Source organism: Ornithodoros turicata, chromosome 5, assembly GCF_037126465.1.
Source record: "Ornithodoros turicata isolate Travis chromosome 5, ASM3712646v1, whole genome shotgun sequence".
Taxonomy (NCBI): domain Eukaryota; kingdom Metazoa; phylum Arthropoda; class Arachnida; order Ixodida; family Argasidae; genus Ornithodoros; species Ornithodoros turicata.
Genome location: NC_088205.1, coordinates 69,972,257 through 69,985,509, shown reverse-complemented (window position 1 = coordinate 69,985,509; position 13,253 = coordinate 69,972,257). Strand labels below are relative to the sequence as shown.

Genomic DNA, 13,253 nt, shown 5'->3' with positions numbered 1-13,253 from the left:
AAGTCACCATTGAAGATGACAGCATGACAAGGAGGGAAGAAAACACGCCCATGTCGGTTACGTCGACCATACGCTAGAGAAACTGCAGTTCCACTACTGATTGTCTAGGATGGAGCAGGAGCGTCAAAACTACCACCTTTTCACATCGTCGACGGAAAGACCAAAGATGACGGCTAATGGAATGCAGAGCGTGAGGTATACACATACTCTCTAATAGAGAGGTTTAGTGCACCGTACGTTATCGTCTTTTTGTACGTAAGGAATAGCGCTTGTGGTTCTATACCATAAAGACAGTGCTTCGCGCAGTGCCACTACGCTATCCCTTACGTACGCAAAGGCGATAGCGTACGATGCACTAAAATTAACTATTGGGTATTCAAATCGCGCTTTGCGCTTCGTAACCATCTAGCACTTCTGTGAAACAAATGAAGCTGACCAAAACGTTGGATGTGGAACAAACAGGTGTGTAACAAAAACAAAAAAAAACAAAAAAATGTGAGAGAACCATGTTCTGAGGCTGGAACAACATAGAAAGGACAAATACATACAAAGCCTCAAATCTTTCACCGTAAAAAAAAAAAAAAAAAAACATGTGTGTGGAATATACAGGGACCTACGTCTATAGCTTTATTTGTCAATTTGGACAGGAAGTTACGAAGAAGGTGCATCTCAGCGCTGTGTATCGCTGAATAATAGATATTTTTAGTGCATGGTCCGCTATCGGCTTTGCGTACGTGAGGGGTAGCATTGGTGGTTCTGCGCACACGCAAAACATAGAGACCTTCGTGCGTTGAACAGAACCATCACGCTATCTTTTACGTGCACAACCGGCGATAACGTACGGTGCAGCAACACCCTCTATTTACCTACGGTGTTGGTAAGCTGTAAAATGGAAAGAGAGCGCGAGAGAGATAGCGGTAAGTCGTGCGACTTATGCGACATTCCGCAAAACATCTGATTTACGGTTCTGTGACATTTCACCGAACGCCGTTACATCGAATCGATGGCCGCCGCATTTTTCTTGCGGCAACGTGTGGAATGCGTAAAAGGCTCTCCTGACCTAACCTTGGTCAGGCGTCGATGAAACAGCGTTCGATGAAATGAGCGGACACCCTGATTTACGCTCGTCGCTCTCGTCTTGAAAATTCCCTCGTTGAAACGAATATTGTGACACTCCTGAATATTCAACCACTATTATCAGCACCCATCTCAATATTACCGCCCCTGGCGCAAAGACCAGAAAGTGCAATAAGCAACGCTTGAACGAGTAACGTTTGAGTTACGCATACATCATCACATAACACAGCGCTAATCTCAGTAGTCTGCTGTCCCATCCCATAAAGCATGTTCCAAGCATGACTGTGTGACAGTATGACAAGCGACGGAACATTTATTGCAGGATTCAACCCAAATGGAACTCTATGAAGATCATCCATTTCGGCCCAAATTACTAGCAGGGAATGTCATATTGGAACAGAGCGAAGTCAGAGCAGCGGATTAGCGGTACTCGTACATCGAATATTTTCGGAAGGAATGTGAGACGTATTGATTGTGTTTTTGCACGCCGCTCTTCAGAACCAACATAGGAATCCAGGTTTTGATGCGCTCATTTCACGAATAAGGTTGTGAACCGTACCTTAATTTCGCGAAATTGTCAACCAACATTCTGCATCAAAATAACGATGCAAAAAATGGTGGGCGTCCCACCAAGCACGTTTAGATGTGACGTTTTAAAGGGCCATCTTCCGATCCTGATTTTGTCTTCTCTCTCCACAAATGTTATGGACGTACCTACACGGCTGTCGGTCTTTTTCTCGATAATTGTCATTCTCTCTTGCTTAGATCGCTCGAACATGAAGCTTTTTATTGAGGTACAGTGAATTGTCATGAATCTACCGATTTCCAAAACGTTTCACATAGCGGATGTTGAAGTAACATCCACCAATGACTCATCGCAAGCGATCTCTCACTGTACGAGGGGTGTTCAAGTCAAACCGGGACTTTCTGTCTTCTGAGTGTACCAATGGCTCGTGCTCATGCTTTTTCGTCATTTTACACGCGACAGGCCTGCGCGTTCACCACGTGGTTGTCCAACGTTTGTGCAAAGTTTGTGGAAAACAGAAGACACGTGCTGGACAAGATGGCCGACAACGAGGTGAGCGCGCACATCGAACAGCAAATTGTCATGAAGTTTCTCGTGAATGAAGGCGTAAAGTCATCTGAAATTCACAGACGATTTCAGGCTCAGTATGGCCACGATACACTTAGCCGTAGTAAAGCGTTTGAGTGGTGCACCATTTCGCTCCTGAGTCTAAACGCGCATCAAAACAGTGTAAGCATCCGGGCTCATCAGCTCCCAAGAAGCTCCGAAGCACCCCGTCTGCGGGTAAGGTCAGGGCCATGGTTTTCTGGGACAGGGATGGCGTTGTTCATGTTTATTTTCTGCCCAGTGGTACCACCATCAATAGTGCATATTATTGCCAGGGTCTCAAGGATGTGCAGAAGGCGCCGAAGCAAAGCGGCCGGGCCTCATCACCAAATGAGTCCTCCTCCTACAGGACAATGCGCGCCCGCATACCGCCCATCTCACAACACGCACCTTACAGGAACTTGGCTGGGAGATGCTGCCATATCCCCCTTACAGTCCAGACCTCGCCCCCAGCGATTTCCATCTCTTCGGGCCACTGAAAGCGTTCCCTGGGGGCCGCCACTTCATCTGCGACGACGAGGTCAAGAATGCGGCGATCATGGCTGCTACGCGCCGGTAAGGATTTCTACGCTGCTGGCATCCAAGCCCTCATGAAACGCTGGGACAAGTGCATTAGTGCAGCTGTAGATTACGTTGAAAAATACAACTAATTTCTCGCCTGTAAGTTCATTTTACTTTTGCGAAAAATGAAAAGTCCCGGTTTGACTTCAACACCCCTCGTACATCGTGTTCATTACATAAAGCTATCGCTGGGCGTTCGGACATATCACACTGTTCGCAGCGAACGTGGTAGTTCATCTGTTTATATCACACAAGATAAAGGTACACTCTAGGTTCGAGACTATAGGCGTTTCACTCGTAAAGCAGAATGACATCGGGAGGTTTTATCTCATTATGTGAAGTATCTGAGTTCTCCAAACTTTTGCCGTATGCATCGAATAAAAACTTTTTAGGCGAGAAAATACAACGAGTAAATACTCGTTGTATTTTCTCGCCTAAAAGTACCGCCTTACCGACCGCCTTACCAGTTTACCGCCGAAAAGCGCCGAAGAATTTCGGCGCTTTTCGGCGGTACCACAGTTACGGTGTTCCAATCGTGTCACGTTCTATTCATCTGAACAAGAGTTACATACGCACTACGATGTTTCAGGACAAGCTCTACTCGCTCACGTCATCATCAGTATTCATTCATTCACTGATCTTTATAGTGCAGAAGAGGTTGCACACACAAAGGTTGAGATTGCCAGTGTTTGGAGAAGAAAATGGATACAAAAGGCGAACAAGAGTAACGCCAAGAAAACTTGATTGGTTCCTGGAACCGTTGTGCTTAACTTCCTGGGCAGCACTGGTTGGGTATCAGCCAGGCTTAACATACACATCACGGAAAAGCCTCGAAGACCGTCGCAGCATGGGACGCCGAGATTGATGGAAACAAACGCGCGCTTTTTCCTTCCAATCACGTCGCGGCGAACGCTCGACAAGATCAAGGTATTACGCTCCGACAGTTTCACTGCAGCGTGTTTTGGACAACGTTTACCCATCACGATGAGTTAGAGTGTCCCCGAAGAAGGATAACATCCACTGTTGCTTCAGTAAGTGATGTTGTTTTCTTAGTGCCACGAAACATGTTCGTTGTTACGAGCCAGCAACGAAAGTCATGTCTGGTCATGTCCGTGATGTTTCCCTTTTTTCGCCGTTTCTTTCTTCGTTTTTTCATGATTATCGACGGCGGTAAATAAAAGTGTCGACGTTTGGACAACTGTGGCCGACCTCATTCTAGAACCTTGAACATGGTCCGCATTTTGTTCTGATTTATAATTGTTATTTATTTCCGTGTCAGCGCCGCGATGCAACTGTGGCTATGAGCGGTGTACACACATGGACAGATGGAGAGAGGGCAGCAGGAAGGAGGGAGGGACAGGGGATTGCATTTTGCTCTGAGATTCCACGTATAGTTTATGTCAGCTGCACATGTGTGTTTTGTTTGTAAGCACCGAAAGCTTGTATTGCGTATCACGGTACAAGTTCAGTGTAAAATCCTCATGAAGCGTGGATTATGTTGGTCGTTCTCCTCCTGCGTAAAGATCGTCATAACAGCAGCGAACGAAATAACAAAAGTGGGTTTATTTAATTTTCATATCCATAATTACCATTTCAGGCTTTACATCTAGCTGGCGCTGCGCCTCGTTGCCGCAGTTGTTCACAATTAAACACTAAATCAAGACAAAAAGAAGATCGATATCTGTTTCTCCATAGCAAGACGTTCACACTGTAGGGGAACGTGAGGCACAGTGAGGCATGTGGCAGAGCGTTGCATTGCCGATATCTGCCTCATTCGGGATCCTTAGAAACGCGAAACTGTAACTGTGTTTGTCAAACAGTGCGACATCGTCATCGGCTTACGCAAATCTGCAAGCAATCTGCAATCGGTAGGCAAATCGTTTTAGCGAACATATTTCGACGAGGAAAAAATATTTTTGATGACATTTCTTTGTGGTATACAACAATAGTGACTTGAATCCTAGGCGTTATGACTGACGAATCCTACGCGTTATGATGAAAGCGGAATCACTCAGAATTAAAATCAAAAGATGGCACGCTATTTGCTAGCGCTCAGCCCCGTGCAGATACGAGCATTTCAATAGCTGTGTGATGGGGCACACTCAAACACTGTACTCCAGGGTGGTGAATAGTACCGCTTCTAGATAAAGACGGGTTTCTGACAGGAGAGAATGCCGCGGGGGAATACGAAGTTTATTTTGCTGAGGCAGAGCAAGAAAAGACCGGATTTGTTTGTCGATCTTGACGTTCCTGATATGGCTCTGCTAAATGGGAGCAATATTGTTGAAGTCTTGCCTACGCCCACGGTGCGCCCACGGTGCGCCCACGGTGCGCTCCCGCCAGGAGACGCCTCGATCGAGCCCCGCTACACGTTCCAAGTTTACTTTGCGTCATTTAATTCGTTGCATGCTCTTGGTATCATACTGCCCCACTTGTTGTAACACTCTGCTCGAGCCTGGAGCACACAGTTACAAGCGTTAGATGTCTATATTTTCGCAATTTTGTTAGCAGAACGTACTTTAATAGAATAACGTGCAAAGAGAGCGAGAGCGAGCCTCGGATAGTGTGTAACAAATTTGTCGGAGTATCTCTTCAAAAATAACGTTTACTTTGTTTGAGCAGTATAAAACAAGCTTTGTTCTAGTCAGTGGAGTTAAAAATGCAAAGTTTCTTTTCCTGTACAAAAATACAAACAAATCGACAAACTTTCTCGTCTCACTGTGCCTCACGTTTCCCTACTCTACTTCGCCAGTACAACCGATGTTGGTATATCAAATATTTGATCACTTCCAATGTAAACGTCGTCTTGCAATTTATTCAGCGCCAGCATGTAGAAGAGAGTAAAGTGCACAAACTCACTCACTATGTGGTGAGTTTAGCGATTGTATCATTGCGTGGAACTGCTTTGTACATGACAACGCCGGATGGGTTGACCAAAGCTTGCAATTCTTCTTCAGGTTTTAAGTTGAACGGCCTGCTATCGATGTCGTAAAGATCGGTGAACGTGTAACCGGCGAAATAGTTAAGTCCCAAACTCGATACTTGAACACTAACGTTGACGGGACCTCCCATGTCACGCCGGTTGAAGAATACTATGGCGGCCGATGAACTGCCATCTTCTGCCAACGGGCTCACAGAACGCATCCAGATTTCCATTTTCTTCTCCTGAAAATTATTCGAGCACATTTAAGTCCCGAGCGCAGACGGAGCATTGAAAATCTAACAGGCAGTTTCAACACAGTCCATAAGTGCCACTTAGGTGCCTGTTAGGTGGAGCGGTAGGGTATTGCTAATAAATAAATAAATATAAATAGATAAAATAATAAATACATAAATAAATAAGGACACGTATTATCCGAGCGCGTGAGCATCAGCTTAATGATAACGGGAAAACGTAATATTCTATGCTGACTCTCTCCATTGGAACTGCCACGAAATGTAAGGCTGAATCCCATTAGACGTTTCCTCTTCTGGCAGCTGATTTACATATATTTATTAATTTCATAAGGTAATTTACTAACATCACCGATTGGTTGGTTGCGCTGCTAGGACTGCCTCTACTCCAATGCAATGCAAGCTACAATAACCATACAACAGCTACACAATGTTATACACTAACTATAAACGTATGTACACAGCTGCAAGCTTAGATATGCATAAGGTATGTAGTAGGTATGCGCATAGGTCGGCGAATTCACTCATGATGTCCATCACCGACATCATTCACCATCACATCACTCAGAATGATGTGATGTTGAGTGATGGGCAATGATGTTATGTGATGTTGAGTGAAGTTGAATGATGGGCAATGATGTTATGCGATGTTGAGTTTGATGTTGAATGATGGGCAATGATGTGATGTGATGTTGAGTTTGATGTTGAATGATTCAATGATGTGATGTGATGTTGAGTTTGATGTTTAATGATGGGCAATGATATGATGTGATGTTGAGTTTGATGTTGAATGATGGGTAATGATGTGATGTGAATTTGAATTTTATGTTGAATTATGAGCAATGATGTGATGGTGACAGTAATGTTGAGTGACGGGATATGATTTGATGCTGAGTTTGATGTTGACTTATGTGCGAAGGTGAGATATTGAAGACCCTGCGATGGGTTTTTCAAGTTGAAATCTGCGGTTTAGGGTGTAGGGTTGACATTAGTCGTGGGCGGTTGGATGGGTGCATACAACTGCCCATCGAAGCAAGCATTGCAAGTATGCATGACTAGACATGAATATGGTACCCCATTTTCAGCGTACCTGTTCTCGTGCCCTGTGATAATCCGAGCTTAACGGAAGTGGCGGGAAGGTTTCAGTTGTATGTTTGACCTTGCTGCTGGTGGGTGGGAGGGAGGGGGAGTTTGCAGTTCACCGTTATGTTCAGCCTTTGTTCCGGGGTCTCGGTCGTTTGGGCGGAGCTGTACTTGGATGAATAACAAAGAGCAGGGGAGGTGGGCTGACCTTGGCGCGCTCGCGCTCTTAGTTTTGCGTCGCCTCAGAGCAGGTGTGGTGTTGTGGGTGTTGTGGGCATGGCTCCAGCATTAAGAGCGGCGGGCTGTTATATCTGATGTGTCATATGTGGGAGGGGAAGGGCTTGCCGTTCAGCGTTGTATTTAGAGTTGGGGACTTTGTGGTGCTGCACTTGGATGTCATCCGTAAGGGACAGAAAATGAGGGTTGACCTTGGCGTTCTCGCGTTGTTTGGTTTGCATCGCTTCAGAGCAGGTGCGTTGTGGAGGTTGGTTCCAGAGCATAAAGAAGCGGCGCGTTCGGGCTTATAAATCGGTTATGAAAACCAGTCTCTTGGCACTCCTTCCTTTTCTTTTTATTACTGCTGGCAATGAAACATTCCTGGTGTCTGGGCGAATAAGCGGGTACATGGGAAAATGGGACGGGTATTGTGCAGTATGAACTCGGGGAAAATCACTGTCACGTGAACAAAATGACAGCATCAATTGTCCGACATCGTTTTGGGCAACCAGAGCATACCACGCTTCCGCGTTATGATTTGTTTCGCAATTTTTTGCAAAGGCAGAATGCAAGCATCAATGAAAAATTGTCCAGGGGAATGTGGCATGAAACTGGGTTGCACAATTTTGGCGCGTACTCTGCACACGTACAGCCGACAACCCAGTATATTATGCTAAACAGCTTCGGGACGCAGCCCCAACGTTTCATTGCACACAATTTTGTTTTTGTGGTTTCGTTATCCGAACTTGTCTTTTGTTTCTGAGTACGACGGTCAAAATAGTTTTCTGTCAGGAACAGCCTAACAGGATTTGTACGGAATAGAAAACAAAGTGACCACTGTGATGGTCCGTAGTATGGCCGGTGACTGAATTCGACACGTCAATGAAGTCACTGCAAGAGAGATGACTCACATAAAAGAAAATACCTGTAGAACGATTCGGCCTCACGTACAGTGTGCTCTCACGCCTGGACATTTACACACTTCGTGGCAATGGAATCGGTATATAGACACTTCGAACTGCCGAAACCGTTGTTCGGCCTGACCTTTCGAGCGCCGTCGAGTTTTTGATAAACTCCGGTTCTGCAATAGGATCACAGATCACTACGACGATCCCAAAGGAACTGCGCATGGGTGCGCGCGTTTCTTCCAGGTTTAGCATAGAGCGTGACTCACATGATATTCACGTTGTTCGGCCCACGTCGTATCTTGACGAATCTTGACGCACGCTTGATATCAAACCAAACCAACCGTGCTTCAAGCCGAGAAAGCCCTTTGGTAGCAGAGCTCAGAGGGAAAGCAGGCCCGCGTACCGCCGAACTAGCGGATGCACGAAACATGCCGCCAAAGAGGGTTCGCGCCGGTTGAAGCCGACTGTGAGAGGTTGAATGCAGAACCCAGTGCAGTGCTGCGTGGATGGGAAGCGGAGTGTCGGTCGTTTCAGCAATCACGACTGCCCATGGGCGTTCCCAGGATTTTTTTCCAGGGGGAGGGGGAAAGTGCCAGGGGAGGCAAGCGTGCTATCGCCTACCACCTCTTTTTCTTGAGAAGGACGTTGCGAACTGTGCGGGTGCTCAGAGGTTCTTATTATGATATCTGAAAATAATCATTACGACTTATGTCTAAAGTAGAAAGTAAAAAATGGTCACGTATGTGCACTGGTGCGACCAGTTGTTCCAGGGCGCTTGACGTGTGAAAGCAATGAATGATTTAGAAGATTATTTCAGCACGTGTGTCCTTGAGGTAGTTCGCCAGTGCACACAGCGCAGCGAAAATCCACAAGACAAGGCCTATTCCATTACCTGTTGCAAAAGCATGCCACCGTGTTCACACATTCAGCTGGGAGGTTCAGTGATACATGAACAGCGACCCATCGATAATCAAAAAAGTAGTGCTCATAAATATGCACTGAAAACTCTGCAGAAGTATGCATGCAACTATGCACCTCAAAATATGCATTAAAAATTGTTAATGTAAGTATTGTTTTTCGTCGTTTTTGGTGTGAAGGTATACAACAAAGAAGGCATGCACCACAGACATCGTCTGCTTTTTGCACCGTACCACAGTGCATATTGAATGATAATATAATTGGGAGTAAATTTACGCGCATCGTAAGTTAGCCCATTTGTGTGAAGAGATGCTGCACGTACAGCATGGTAGGGCTACTGATAATTTCGACCACCCTGGATACTTTAGACGTGCCAAAGCAATCTTTAACACACCGGTGCTGAAGCAATGTTTATCTCTCCCACATTGCTACCATTCTCGGCCAGGATTGAACCCACGATCATGAGCTCAGCAAGTGAACACGTTACCAACAGAGCAACTGAGGCCGGCAGTGCAGATTGAAATGCGAACGCGGTAATTTTCCTAACTGTATACAGAAAGCGAAGAAGCAGAGTACGGCCCACCAGACTCAGACGCCATGGTGCTTACACCAGTGCATCTAGAAATACAGCAAGACATACACACACGCACGCACACACATCCACACACACGCGCGCGCGCGCACACACACAAAGGCAATTGGAGCAGATGGCAATATCCCAAAATACGCGCTGTGCGAGCATTTTCCGTATATGCCGTAACGTACGAAACATTCATTTATACGCAGTATAGAATCCACTAATCGGCTCCGAACCATGACCAAACGTGCTTCTATCGTAGAGATACGACACTATATCGAGAGAGAGAGAGCGAGAAAACAAAGATGCATTTGCCTGAAAATCCGCCGTTTTACTGCTAGATATTTGCAATGCACCCCCAATTCAAACAGCCCAGTTTAAAAGTCCCAGTTGAAACAGCAGCACGTCGAAACCTCTCGACTGGGGAAAAAAAAAAGGAAATCTCAACGCACGCAGAAAAACAGGGGCGAAGTCACGATACTCCATTGTACCCTCTATTGGCACATGCCTCCTTCCCATCATGGCATCCCGGTCATTCCCCGATGTAGCGTACCGACTACCGAACACCGACGAGCAGTTTCATCCAGGTCCCCCAAGGTCGCCATTTTCCCATGTATTTGTTCCTATCCCGATGCGTGGAATGCCGGAGGCCGCCCTTAGATACCCCATTGTTACCAGACGTTGGCTTGCGTTTAATTGTAGCGCGCTAAAGATCCAGTTGAAGCACAATCCAAGCCAGGCCAAGTCACCGAAGGAGAAATGGACGACTGCGCCTGCGGCGCCTGGTACGTCAGGTACGCTATGCGATGCACGCAGCCGTGCACTAGATCCTTCCGATCGCTCAACACGTTTAAAAACGGGACCAAAAGTGAAACACGAGACAGAAAGTTGTTATACGCGTTTTATTTGGACATATAAAGACTAGATTCATTCGCAGAAACAACAAAAACATTTTGCCGCTAATCTTAGCGCGCTGAAGTGATCCGGAACGGCAACAGTGGGGTATCTAGTGGCGGCCTTCTTCGTTGCACGCTTTTCCGAGGTGAGTTTGGGGGACCTGGTTTCATCACCCTACCCGCCTCTCTCCACACAACCGCCACCTTCCACATACGTAGCAGAAGACGGAAATATGCCAGCTTTATGAGCAGCCGTGCAGCGCCAAGAAACTTGATACCATAAAGCCACCGGATGCCAAGGCCAAGACCTGCCATGACTTTTCTAATGTAAATATATCAGCAGTCGATCGGCGCGTTGCGCAACAACCCGCAAACTAAGAGGACAGCGGCATACCAGGTGCCACGCCACTCGCCAATCCTTACCCTACGCACCTGGTATTTGCATTCACGCTTTCAGTACAACCCTATCGCCACCCCGCCCCATCAAGGCTCGCTCCGGGAAGTGGGCGGGTGCCCCGACAAGCCCCGCCCACCATTGCGACAGCACAAACATAACACCTGTTTAATTTACGAACGTCACTGTAAACGGCCGCCACCCAAAAGATGACATCTGCCGAGGAGCCGGGACGCACGGTCACCGCAGTCCCGAAGCCAAGTCGTCGCCGAAGCGCAAGCATGCGCAGTATACAAGGCCCTCAGTCTCATAACCGGTCCCTGCAGTTCAGATTCAAAGTCCATCATACACAACGAAGTTGAACTCAGAACGAGTTCTGAAGTTGAATTCTGACCTATGATATGATGGGCTATGATGTCAAATGATAAGTAATGATGTGATGGGCTGTGATGTCGAATGATGGGTAACGATGTGATGGGCTGTGATGTTGAATGATGGGCTATGATGTGATGGGTTGTGATGTTGAGTGATGGGTAATGACGTGATGAGTCGTGATGTTGATGTTGAATGATGGGTAATGATGTGATGAGTTGTGATGTTGATGTTGAATGATGGGTAATGATGTGATGAGCTGTGATGTTGATGTTGAATGATGGGTAATGATGTGATGAGCTGTGATGTTGATGTTGAGTGATGGGTTATGATGTGATGGGCTGTGATGGTGATGTCGAATGATGGGTTATGATGTGATGGGCTGTGATGGTGATGTGATGTTATGGGCTGTGGGCTAGGCCGGACATGATGTGATGTTGAATTCGAAAAATGCCGACCTATGGGTATGCGTAGACGCCCCTATATGTACACTAGACACTAATATGTACAGTCAATATGCACAGCCATATTGGTGACTATATACAGCTGAAAAAGCGACAAAAGGAATTGAGATTCACAGTCCAGGTAGGGGTGCCACTGACGGTGACACATTCACCACGTACAAGAAGAGAAAGGGTGAAAACGCTACCTTCGCAGAAACCCCTCTTCACCAAAGGGGAACAGCTCACATTGCAAATGGTTCGTGAAGAGGCCGCGCGTGTTCCATACAAGCACAGGTGTGTTGCGCTCTCATAGGGCAACAGCTCTACAACGGGCCGCCCACAACATCACGCTTCAGAAACACAGAACGTTATATTACAAATTCTGCACGACCACAATAAGCAACACAGTGTGGAACATATGGAACTAATGTAACATAAATAACATGCCAAGAATGTGCATCGAATATGCATCGAATATAAAAACGTCAGCAGCTGTTTCTTGATGGAAACGCTGAAATCCTTTGGAACACACATGCATTGGTGACACATGCACAGACTAATGCTGTGGATTTTGAATCCCGAATTTAATTTAAGTGCGGATCCACATAGAAGGCATGTAAATTTGATTTTAATTTCACTGGTGGCCAATTAATGGTTAGAATTGGTTCCCGATTCATTCAATCGCGTTTTTGAAGTGGTATTTGGATTCGAATTGAAATGTTTGTCTAGAGAGGAATTTGGAGATCGGTTCAGTAAAGTCTTTACAAGGGAATTTGTACTATGATTGAGCCATCTTGAAGCCTCAGTCATAATATGTATTATAAACTAGTCATTGGTCATAATACACAGAAAACGTATTCACATGTTATCGAATGTCTCAGGTGATATTTTTTAATGCTAGCTGGAGGATGGAACAAAACGCAATGCTTGACCAAATCGCGTTACAGAAATATTACTGGCCTCACCCTAAAGACGAAGAGTGGGGGCTCTTTGTGAGAGTTACAACGTACAAAGCATTAAGGAAATTCGAGCCCTGAAAAGAAGAGCGGGCTCACTTTTGCGCCCCGCCACCGCATACACAGATTCGAAGGGATTTTAAGAAAAAAAATCTTCCCGCGAACAACACTGCACATGGTACTGCTCCGACGACCGTATTTACAGGCTGTGGGTTCAGAGACACGGCCCAACCGGGGGCGGAGCGCGTTATCAAGAGGCCCTTCTCCAAAATATGAAGGACCGGCTCCTCTTTGCCTTCCTCCACCATGTACGCGGATTGAAAGGAAGACCTGAGCATCATGAGAAGGGAGACCTGAGACCTGAGCATGATGGGAATTTTCGGAGAAAATCTTCCCGGGAACAGTACAGCGAGCGATATCGCCCTGACGACCGTTTGATTGGTCGCACATTCAAAGACACGGCCCACCCAGGGGGCACACCACGTTATCATGGGGCTCTTCTCCATATACATATGAAGGACCGGCTCCCTTTTGCCCCTCTCCACC

The 13,253-nt window shown here is 46.3% G+C and overlaps 1 protein-coding gene across 3 annotated transcripts in view; it reads right to left on the bottom strand.

Moving 5' to 3' along the window:
- The window catches only part of LOC135394668 (hemicentin-1-like), a 424,972-nt gene that overhangs the window by 394,850 nt on the left and 16,869 nt on the right, over positions 1–13,253 (bottom strand). The gene's annotated exons all lie outside the window — the stretch shown is intronic.